General features: G+C 30.5%; 1 pseudogene across 1 annotated transcript; it reads left to right on the top strand.

Moving 5' to 3' along the window:
* The first annotated feature begins 6899 nt into the window (after positions 1-6899).
* Positions 6900-9050, top strand: LOC106364513 (annotated as a pseudogene). The gene is made up of 7 exons (XR_007339247.1): positions 6900-7111; positions 7198-7269; positions 7488-7634; positions 7779-7943; positions 8075-8128; positions 8302-8448; positions 8606-9050. The product of XR_007339247.1 is annotated as an uncharacterized LOC106364513 (transcript).
* The last annotated feature ends 3666 nt before the right edge of the window (positions 9051-12716 follow it).

Raw genomic sequence — 12716 nt, 5'->3', positions numbered from 1 at the left:
ATATTCGCGTCTAGTAATATTTAAATTTTATTATTGAACAGTCTGTAAGTGCTTTGTGTTGGTCTTTGCGATATATACATGCCGATCATATATTAGCAATATAATTCTGTAAAAATATTCCCGTTAACAGATGGCAACCGAACTTTAGCAAAGTTGCAAGTGTGTCACTGCCCAAATGTTTTATTTTTGCTTGTTTAAGTATTTTATTTTTTGAAAAAGATTATTTATGTTTTGGACTGAAATTTAAAATATTGCGAAATTTGAGATTAATTATCAAACAAAACAACGTATCGACTCGAGCGTCATGAAGAAACACATCAACAATCTCAACCAATAAAACAATATATCATGGACTGAAAAGCTGATATAACAACACAGTCAGTTAATCATTTTAGCTAACGACATATAAACTATAGTTTAAACACGATCGGACAGACTTGAGACCATTCATTACATACTTTCTCGTACACAATATGTATCACTATCTATATAGATTGGTTTGATGATAAGAGAAATTAAGAACAAGACAGTAAGTGTGATTTGTGAACAGTTATTAGTTTAACAAAAACTACGGACGCAAGCATCTTATCTACCGACGATTTTTGGAATCGTCTCCGATGTTCCGTTAAGCCCAACATACTGTCAATATAAAAAAAAAATGTGTATTCTTAGAGTTCCAACAAATAGCTTTAAGAATATAACTAAATAGTCCCGTTATTGTTGGTCTTTGATGTAATGAATATATAACTGTAGTCTGTACATGACACACAAACAACCTTGAACTATACACAAAGTATTAAAGCATATTAATTTATTGTATGTTTTAAGATAAGGATGTTAAATTATCTGTTACAATCCGTGATATATAAGACCATGATGGAGGACCTAGTTTGCAGTATGCTTGAGTTTCTTCAGCAAAAATATAACGGAGTTTGTGAAAAGTGCAATTACACTCTGCAACGAAGATCAATCTATAAGATAAGCCAATACCTCTAATTAATGTGGAATACAACACATTTTGTATTTATGAAAAGTAATCTCGAGACGATATTTCAGAGAAAGATTTATTTCATTAGTTTGTCATAAGAAAATAGATAAACATATTTTTATTTAAACAGAAAACAGTTATTAGAAGATTTTGAGTATAATGATACAACTGGACGTCAAAGAACAAAATAATATTATCTAAATATTTTTCTTACCAATATAAATAATAAGGTTTGCTCCTCAGCATGTTCTGTCGACTACTCACCTTCTTTTGTCGTGTTATATAAATTAAATAACTTTTTTAAATTGAAAGTATTAAGATGACATATCCAGTTGACAAAATAAAATGACATGGTCAAGCAGTCTAAGTCAATATTTAATTTATCAGTTTCCCTTCATTTGGGGTTCATAAACTCTATATTATTATCCACTGGAGGCTTAGTCGACCAATCTTCGGACTCCAAAATTATTGATTAATTGCATCGAGTTCATATTTACGTCCGTATATTCCCTTGTAGCTTGTTTTTATTTGAAAAGCTTTTATTAGGAGTTGTGTAAGGATAAGGACACAACTATTTCTGCGTCATGCCGTCAAGATGGACAACCCGTGATTGAATTTTTTGGAAAATTGTCTAAGTTATGGGAAGAGCTAGACATGTACTCACCGTTACCAAGCTGTACGTGCTGGTTTGATTTCTATGAGGCATATCAAGACCAAAGATCAACTTGCAGACATTCTCACCAAAGCTCTTGGACGTCCTCAATTCGATAACTTACTGTCCAAGTTGGGAGTTCAAAATCTTCACTCTCCAACTTGAGGGGGAGTATTAAGAGTTGTGTAAGGATAAGGACACAACTCATAGCTTCCATTATACTTTTAGGATATTTTCCTATTCGTGTAATATATACCTAAATCTACTTAGCCATATGTCGGTGAGTTTTGGGTATAAAAACGATGTAAAAGCTTGACCTAAATCAATAAGAAAGTATTCAGTTTATCAAGATCACGTTAGTTAACAGCTTTTCATTTTTTTTTTATTTTAACTAAAACTTTTATTCATCTTTCCTACTTCCAGGAAGGGATATTGTTTCAGAAGATACATAGTAGAAGCAGGCTTAATAGGCAGCAACAGATAAAACACATGTGCAACAAGAAAATAATTTTAGATGACGATTTGAAGGAAGCAGGTCATGATGGGAAGTTCTGGAACCATAAGTGAAGATATCTGTCCCCTGGGTTTGGTCGAACTGAACTGATCCTATTGGTGTTCCCTACATTCTGATCCATACCATACAATTTGGCTTTCAGAATGATTTGAATCTCCCTTATAATAAGCTGAGGGTGCCTTGCCACTGAAGTATGCAATCTTTTGTTCCTCTCATTCCATATAGCATAGAAAACGGCTTGTGTAACCAATTTGCAAATCGTTCTTATTTTTCCAGGTGGGGTAGAGTGATGAACCCACCTGATGACCTCACTGAAAGTATATGGCTGATTAAAACTTGTTTGAGTAAAGAAAGAATCCCATACTGACCTAGAATAAGAACAAGAGAAATATATGTGGTCTCTTGATTCATCACCTAAACCGCAGAGCAGACACGTGGAGGGAACACTCATTCTCCAATTTAGAAGTCTATCTCGTGTTGGTAGCCTACCTCGAACCGAGACCCAAGCATGGAAAGCGTGCTTTGGAATTCCAGTTTTGAACCAAATTGAGCTATACCACGGCACCGTTGCTGGTGTAGGATGCAATGCCTTCCACGTTCTAGAAGCTGAGAATTGGCTAGGCGCAGTATCAGTGGAAGTTCTCCATAAAAAGTAATCGTCTGAACCATGTATAAGTGTAGGAGGTTGAGCAGGTAGGCATGCACGCAGCAACTGAATGATTCTGTGACGGCCTCTCGTCAAGGTCCACTCCCCTTCGAAAATAGCCTGAGACACCACACTTGACAAAGCTATACCTGAAACTTGCGGACCGTTTGCTCCGGTTATCTCGATCAAGGGACCCAACCCGGTCCAGTTGTCGTGTCAAAACAACGCCGTTTCTCCCGACTGTATGAAACATGATAGAAAAGGGCGAGCAAGAGGTCTCAGGTCCATCAACCTTCTCCAAATCCAAGAACCCAAAGCAGAAAAATCAGCATCCCAAAACAAGCGATCAGAGATAATATTGTGCTTTACCCAAGCCACCCATAGGGATCCTGTTGCTGCAAAGAGCAGCCAAATAAGCTTAAGACTGAACACTTTGTTTGAATCCTGTAAACGCCGCAAACCCAGGCCTCCAGCTTTCCTTGGAGTACACACCGACTGAACAGTTTGTTTAAAAGCTTTTCATTTTGTTAAAGTGATCCGAAAAATCTATTGCTAGAAATAAATGAACATGGATATTCGACAAAAGAATATTATTTGCAAATTACTCTATATACTCGAAGTCTCGAGCGGGTAGTGTAAACACTTCAACATTTATCTTAAACCTTAAATTAACACTTCAACATTTATCTTAGACCCTAAATATTTGTGACTAAAGGCATACACACTAAAAAGGAGGAAGGTTTCATGGTCTTCTGATTTATTGCTTTTTCCATTTAAACAAACATGAGTCAAAGAAGAGAGACTCAAGCTTTAATTATTAATATTATGTAACAGACGATCCGTTCACTCTGTAGAAATTAGGACTGTTCAATATGGTAAAACAGAACCGTACCAAACCGAACCGAACCGAAATAAACAATATGGTTTGGTTTTGGTATATACCATATAAACCGAATGGATATAATTTTATAAAAACCGTAGGATTTGGATATGGTTTGATATATAACCGATTAAATCGAATAAACTGAACAAAACCAATTAAAAGTAGAAACATGTAAATATGTATCTATTTTATAACAATACATAAAAATCTATTTATTACATAAGTCAAATTTGTGTTAATAACTATAACCATAATTTTATAGTAAAAAAGAACCCTAATTTGTAAAACACTTGAACTATAATTAAATAACAATACATCGCAATTCAGACATCTTATTTTCTAAGTCTTCTTTTGATCTTTTTGCTTTATTTTAGTCTTCACTAAATTAATATGGAGATTATAAATTTCATGGACAATAATTAATGGAAAATTTCCACAACTTTTTTCTTATCTGTAAACAAACAGAGTTTCGTATTCAATTGAAAGCAAGACTTTAATTAACACTAATATGGAAGAGTGGAAAAACTTTTCTTTCATTTTTCAGTTTTGTTTCATATTTTTATTTTCAAAAATTTCAAGCTTTGATTTTAGTTATAGATTTTATTATTTTATTTGATGGTAGAAGCATTTTTACTTTTTTGTTCATTTATTTGAACATGTAATATATTTTTAATAAATGATTGTGTTGACAATATGACTCTAAAATTCATATAATATGATCTCAAACTAAATAATTATGTTTTTTGGTATAAAACCGAATAAACCGAAAACCAACAGTATATAAACCGAACCAAACTGAAGTAAATATGGATTTAGAATGGTAGTTATATTTTACTAACCGAAATACCGAAAACCAAAAAAAACCGAACCTAAACCGAACCGATATCCGGATTGAACACCCCTAGTAGAAATAGTCAGAAGATATTTCAAATTCAGATTAGACAGTGTGGTATGCTTTCGGACAAGTCCACTATATATCACTAATTACATTTCTTCTCAGAACCGACCGGATCTGATAGGGTTTACCGGAAAAAAAAATTATTGATCTTAAACTTCACTAGGACTCCATGAGGAACAAATTACAGGATCTACTGTATAATGTGGCAGCTGTCTAATTTTGAAGGAAGTGGTCCTACCTAATTTCTGTAATTACTATACGATCCCGCACCAAAGAAATACACACAAATCCGTTCAGTTCTCCAACGTAACCTTCTTCGGTGATCGTGAGTATATACCTTGCGTCATCAAGAATTTAGTCTGGCAGATACCACTTTAAATCTATCAAAGCATAACGCCACCAAGTGGAACCAAAATCATTGTATACCAAACCAAAGCGAACCGAAGATTTTACCTGAACCTATTCAATACTGATATAGAGGGCCAATAGTCCTTCTAGGAGGGGAGAGTAAATATTTTTCATCTGTCTCTTCTCGTTCCAAGCTGTGTACAAAGCAATCACAAAAGAAAGATGTCAAGGTGACATTCCGAAGTAAAAGCATCTTAGTTCCTCATCTTCCACATCTCTGATGCCCGTGCGTGCGGTGATAGCTTCACAACTTCATTCTTAGTCAGATACATCATTTAAAAAAACTAACTCTTAACAAAATTAGAGGCATGATAGGAGGATTCAGATGTAGATGAAGCATATCTTTATAACCAATCAGCCACTGACACGTAGAGATAACATTGGGCGGGATCAAAACCTGTTCCCAACGGAAGTAACGGCCGTGTATTTTTTATAAGAAATTATTATTATTTATTTTAGTAATTTAAAATAATAAATGAATTTAAAATAATACGTTATAATTTGTAAATTTTAATCAAACATTAAGGACACATCTTGCAGCAATAATGAATAATTGAATTCTGTCTTCTCAACAAAATGACAAGTTTATATTATAGAGGAAAGCTTTTATCAAATATAATTGATATTATACATTTTATACGAAAAATAAGTCTATAAAATTGCTAGAAGGAATAAGTGTATTTCTTATTTAAGAAGACAAATTCATATATTTTTTATCATTCACATATTTTTTTTCACTCTTATAGCTAATTAAATACTAAATATAAGAAATCAAAGATAGTTTCATGTGTTATATAGTATGGTCACAAAATTATGGTTGTTCATGTATGGTATCATATAAATTTATTTATTAGTATAATATATATAAGTCAATTATTTTAGTTTATATGTACATACGTAATAGATTATGTTTGGTGAAGATATTTATCATTTTATAAAAATTGAATATTATGAAATATAATAACCAATATATTAGTTGCATATATCGTTATATATAATAACCAATATATATATTGTTTTAGTTAAGTCGATAAAATATTTCTATTTAAAATTACAAAACATATTTCATTCATTCACCAATTTTAGGTGTGTTGACTATTTCTGGATGATTAGTTAACATATCAGCAAAATTGGTTTTTAGTTCTTTACTATTCACTTGGTAATTAAAGATATTGACCGTTGACAAAATAAAAATTAAAGATATTGACCAAGAAACGCATATCAATATTTGGCAAGATTATAATTAAAGACATGAACTGCAGTGGCATTACATATGGTTGTTGACCTCAGTTGGCTTTAGGCCTCGGCACCGGAGCGGTTATCCGGAAAATTCGCAGTATCCGTGATCCGTTTTATCCCAGACGAATATTTACGTTTGTTATTTGATTTGATCCATAAAATTATGAATATCTGAATTTTCAGATATCTGATTTTTTAAAAAAATATTTATAGATTATTCGATTCGATCCGCTAATTATATTAAAATAAAAAATAAAAATTATATATAACATTAAAATTAAATAAAAACATGTAAAAATATCAATTTAAAATAAAAATAATAATAGCATACTAATACATTAACATTTTAATGGAAATTGTAAAGCAAAATCCAATATTAACAAGCCTAATAAGAAAATTCATATGCTAAAATTTGAGTTAACATAAAATTAAATTGAATATGCAATAACTCAAAACAATTTTTTTAAACAACTTAAAATAAAAAATTAACCAAATTATATCATAAAATATGTATAGATATAATATTTTGCATATACAATTACATAATATATTTTTAAATATACGGATCGGACATCCGGCTTTCCAAAAAAACAATATTTGTGATTTGCTTTGTTTTGTACAGATATCACATTTTGCTATTTGCTCTGATTCGAACCTTGACGGATATCCAGAATATCCAAATCGAATCGAAACGAATAACAAATCGGATCAAATTTCACGGATAATTTGCCCAGCTCTAGTTGGCTTATATATACTGAAAAAATGAAAAGTAACGTAGATATATTTGAGAGAAATTAAGGAGAATTTATAAATGGCATTTAATCTAGTGTTATGTCTATTTGTTTATCTGCTGTTTACTCAAGGTGCACAAGGAAGTATTGATGTGAGAGTCCAACTTCTTTTTCTTTGTTCTGTCCTCAATTCCATTATTTAAAATTTTAGAACTTCTCTTTAATTGTGTGTTTGCAGGATTTTGATTGTGTTGAGATATACAAACAACCGGCTTTCCAACATCCATTGTTGAAAAATCACAAGATTCAGGTGGGATAGTAAATTATGCATGGTACATATATGTGAGATACAAAACTTGTTCCAGTTAAAGATAGAATATCAAGGTTTTATGATTCAGATCAAAGAGTCTGGATCTGCCTTCATACAAAAAAGTTTTAAAATCTTTGTAGAAAACTTATAGACCTTTCAGAAGCATCAAATGTTAAGAATTTTATTTTTCCTTTGTTTTTTTGTGATACTATATATAGGAAATATTCAGTTCATATGAGGATCTTGAAAGAAGCGACAACTATGAAAAGAAAGAGCAATGTCCAAAGGGAACGGTTCCAATCTTTAGACAACAAAATGGATCCGAGAGCTTTCATTTGAACACATCCGATCATTTGGGTCAACATGTATATCTTCCACTTCTTAATTGCTTTTGTAAATAGTTACAAAAGTCTCAATTACGTTCTTTTTCCTTCTAACAAATTCTCATTTGGTTGTTAAGACATTCTAATAATATATTTATTATATGACTAACATATTTTTTTAAACAGTTTGCAGTAATTGAGACCATGATAGATGGAACTATCTATTGAGGAGCTGAAGCTGAAATAAGTATTCATTCTCTAAATTTGCAAGATAACCAATATAGTAAAAGTCAAATCTGGTTAGAGAATGGACCTCCAGGTCAACTCAATAGTATACACGCTGGTTGGGCGGTAAGTAAACTTATTATTTTTATATTCCATAAATAATTATGTGAAAATAAGCTGGAAATAATAAATATGCCTTTAGGAAATTTTATATTTTCAAAATTTCCATGCATATCTAATTATATGTTTACTTTTAGGTGCATCCAAGATTGTACGGTGACAGTGTCACACGATTTACAATATATTGGACAGTGAGTAATTTTGTTTTCTTTTGTAAAGGACTGTGAGTAAACTATAGTTATTGTTATTTATATATGAATAATACTTAGCTTACATAGAATTAAAATAAGAAACTATGATTGGATTGTCTTTACTATTTTATTCACGTACCAAGTGGTATTATAAATGTATTTCTTCGTTTTAGGGAGATGGCTATGGTAAAACTGGGTGCTACAACACACAATGTCCTGGTTTTGTTGTTTTAAGTCGAAATCACAGAATTGGAAATCAGTTCTCGGGATCATCTGTCTATGGAAAAACAACCCGTTATTTTACACTGCAAATATTTCAGGTAAGTTTGTCTTCGTTCCTTATAAAGATGTTAAACTGACTTTTAAATTAAGTTTTTATATTTTGCTTTACAATAATTCGGTGAATAAACTGTATCATTATATTATTGTGTTTGGGATGCTGTTTGAAATAGTTTGTTGTTGTTTCATATGTAATAGGATATCTCTAGTGGAAACTGGGTACTTAAACTAGATAATGAAGTAATTGGTTACTGGCCCAAAGAGCTGTTTACAGAGTTAAACGAAGGAGCTTCTCTAGTGAGATATGGAGGAAATACATTTATGTCCACAGATGAAATGAGTCCTCCAATGGGGAATGGGCACTTTCCAGTAGCAGAATTTTTAGAGACAGCATATTTTAAAAATGTCTTGATTATAGACTCCAACTATATAAGAGTTTATATTCAATATAGAAAACTAAGATGTTATGCTGATGTCTATTATTGCTTTGAGGTTACATATTGGGGTTATGGCAGAACTACTGGAGATTCTTTCTCGTTTGGAGGACCAGGTGGCAAATGTGGTGTTTGATGAGTTCTATGTATATGTACCAACCAAACTTTGTAAACTTCTTAAAAGATAAATAATAAAGTCATTCAAAATATTTTTTACTTTTAATAAAAAATTGTATAGTTTTTAAACGTCGAACATTATTACTAACCAAATAACAAAACATACATTATTGTATTATTTGTAAATTTTAATCAAACATAAAATAAAAGGACACATCTTGCAGCAATAGTAAATAATTGAAGTCTAAGCCTTTTCAACAAAATGACAAGCTTATATTATAGAGGAAAGCTTTTAACAAATATTAATTGATATTAGACATTTTATACTAAAAAATGAAAAAAAGTCTTTAAAATTAATAGAATAAAAATGTCTATGCATTTTTAAGAAGACCAATTTCATATATGTTTCATCATTCACAAAAATCTTTTCTCTCCTATATATAATTAAATACTAATATAATATATCAAAGATAGTTTCATATGTTATGGTATGGTCACATAATTTAGGGGAAATTACATATTTACCACTTTCATGATACCACTTTTCATTTTTACCACCACTAAAAAAGATATTTTCAAAAATACATTTTTCATTACGTGGCAAAAGACTCTTATGCCCTAGTTATTTATATATAATAAATACCTTCTTTATAAATTTTTTTTTTGAAATTTCTTTTTTTTGAAATTTTTTTATTTTTTTTGAAATTTCTTTTGGAAAAACGAAAATTATGTTTGAAACTATTTTTCAAAATTTTAATATATTTTTAAGTACTTATTTATATATTTATTAGAATCCTAAATTTCACATTCCAAAAACCCTACTCCACCCCTCAACTCTAAACCCTAAGTCTAGATTAGTTAACCCTAAGGATATAATTGTTTTTTACCCTTCATTAAAAGTAAGGATAAAAATGGTTAGTATAAACATGAAAAGTGGTACTATGAATGTGCTATTTGTGGCAATTTCCCCATAATTTACGGTTGTTGATGTATATGTTATCCTATAAATTTATTTATTAGTATATTATATATAAACGTACATATTTTTAGTTTATATGTAAATATCTATGTAATATATTATGGTTTGTGAATATATTTGTCATTTGATAATTTAATATCATAAAGAAATAATTTCATATATTTTTTATATAATACCCAATATATATTATTTTAGTTAATTTGCTATAATACTTTTATCATAAATTACAATACATATTTTATTTATTCACCAATTTATAGGTGTGTTGACTATTTCTGGATGATTAATTAACAAATCAGCATAATTGGTCTTTAGTTCTTTACTATTCACTAGTAAATTACCCGCTCTACCCTGCCGGATTTCTTCTTTAAATTATATATTGTTTGATATGATAAATCATTTTTACTATGTAAATAATATATATCAACATTAGTCATAAGTTTTATATTTATATACAATTTAAACAAATATTGAAAAATTATTAAAAAGTAGAGATATAACTGAATTTAAAAATAATTTGGTACTATGATGATTATTATTGTATAAAATTATTTCTTTGTGACATTAAATTTTTTTATCTGATTTCGGTATTTTAAAAAAGGTAGTGTTTCTTTAAACACGCTTCAAAAGCATATATTTAGAAGATTTTTTATTTTCTTGACAACTGAAAATTTTAGTGATGCCCATCTTAATAACTTATTTTCGTTAGATTGTAGTTGGTAGATTCTGGGAGGAAATGTAAGAGTATTCTAATTTAATATATTACTAGATCTTGACCCGCGCGATTGCGCATGATTGTTTATATTTATATATAATTTATATTTTTAAACTAAATTTTTATGATTTGATGATATTTTATAAATTTTGGTTCACATTCAGATTGTATTTGACTATTGGTTTGGTTTTGATTCGGTTGCGAGTTTTGATTTTCAATTCAAGAAATATAGTAATAACTCAGTTATTTTTGAATTTGGGTTTGTTTTGGAATTTGCTATTTTGCTTTGGTGTCATTTTGTTATTTTTTATACAATTTTCGTGTCACTCTTTTATCAGAAAATAGTTATATGTGATATGTATTAGTTAATAAATATATATGTATTAAAAATTTTTTACATATTTATTTAGTATTTTAAATTGTTTTATTATTAAAATATTATTTTATATAATTCAATAATATTTTGAATCAGTTTTATAGACTTTCGAAGATAAACCCACGTATTATAGCTGTAAATTTTGTTGATATTCAAAGAGCATAAGAAAAAAACAGGGAATGCTAGAGAAACAAAAGTTGTGCTGCTACGGCTATTAAGCCCCATGTTTTAAAGCTCAGATTTAAGCCTATGATATATTTATATTTAGAGATATAGCACAAATTCAAATCAAGCCGATGACAGCAAAACTCTTAACACGAGATCTATTTAACTATCACCACCACATATATAATCAGATCACTTCGACCCTCGCTGGGAACTATATTCTTCCAGCGGTTTACACATCAGCTGTAGAGTAGTTTAATAGAGAAAGAAGAAGTGGAATTAAAATTTTTTCTCGCTTCAACGAAGCTTGCATGAACCCTGAAGGAAGAACAATTTGCATCCTAAACTCACGTTCCCTGTCTCGAGCACGGAGTTTCAAATACCTGCAAGAGCCAAAAAATTAGCAAGCTTATTTTACAGTTACTTTAATCTTTTGATTTACAGAGGGCTCTTGCAACTCACCTATACATATGGTACAATCAACTGATTTACAGTTATTTTAAACTTTTGAGGCTGCTGATCTGTTGCATGCAAGACTTCCTGTGGATCATTTTTGTTGGAAGGACTTCCCATATGAAACAATCTGCGAGAAGCTTTCAAGCAGTAGGCCGTTGTATCTGGAACTGCAAATGTTTTTGTGAGCTTGCTCAAACAGAACGGCTTGTCAATCCTTGAGGAGCTCCTGTCTAGCGTTGGGCAACAACCTACTCCAAAACTGTATATAAGAGTTCAAACAAAATTAGTTTTCAATTTTGAGATTATAAAATCATGTTCATTGTCACCGAGCTAGCTCACCATGCATTCAGAATATTTGATTTCATCAAGATGGTTAGACGGGCCTATCTTGAATTAGAATCAAATATCATTACAAATACACATATTTGTGTCTTTTCCGAGTCCACAACATATAACGATAAAATCCAAGATCAAAACTTTATAGATAAAACCAAGCAAAATATATATTCTAGCAAATCAACGACAACCATAATAAGTACTTAAACACTCATTTGGAAAAAGCTTAAAGGCAGTGATCCAATCAGAGGTGAATGCCAATGTTGTACATTTGGAAAATCTACTAATAAGAAATTGGAGAACTACCAATGGTTGTAGCTGAATTCATCAATGTCACTGGACCAAAACCCAGAACAGTAATGCTCAAACCGGGAATATGCGCACAAAGCATTCGACTGAGAACTATTGTATGATGAGAGGAAATTGGGGTAACACCAATTATCGATATCTTTTCCGGACTAGGTTTCTTCAAATCAGAAATTTAGTGGAATCGAATCAAGCTGGCTTGGAAATAGGGTTCTTCGCTGGGAAATGACGATGAGATACACATGCAAGTATATTGGTAATGTCGATAGTATAATTATAGGTTGGTTTAATTTAAGTATATTGGTTACCATATAAATTTGCATATGAAACATGTTTTTATATTTAGTCACAACATATTCCATAGGTAATTTTAAATAGGACTCTAAATTAATAGATAAAAGAAAAGAAAAAGTAAGAATTTTTTT

The sequence above is a fragment of the Brassica napus genome, chromosome A4, assembly GCF_020379485.1.
Source record: "Brassica napus cultivar Da-Ae chromosome A4, Da-Ae, whole genome shotgun sequence".
Classification (NCBI taxonomy): Eukaryota; Viridiplantae; Streptophyta; class Magnoliopsida; order Brassicales; family Brassicaceae; genus Brassica; species Brassica napus.
Note: the sequence above shows the minus strand (reverse complement) of the source record. Positions and strands in the feature narration are given on the sequence as shown.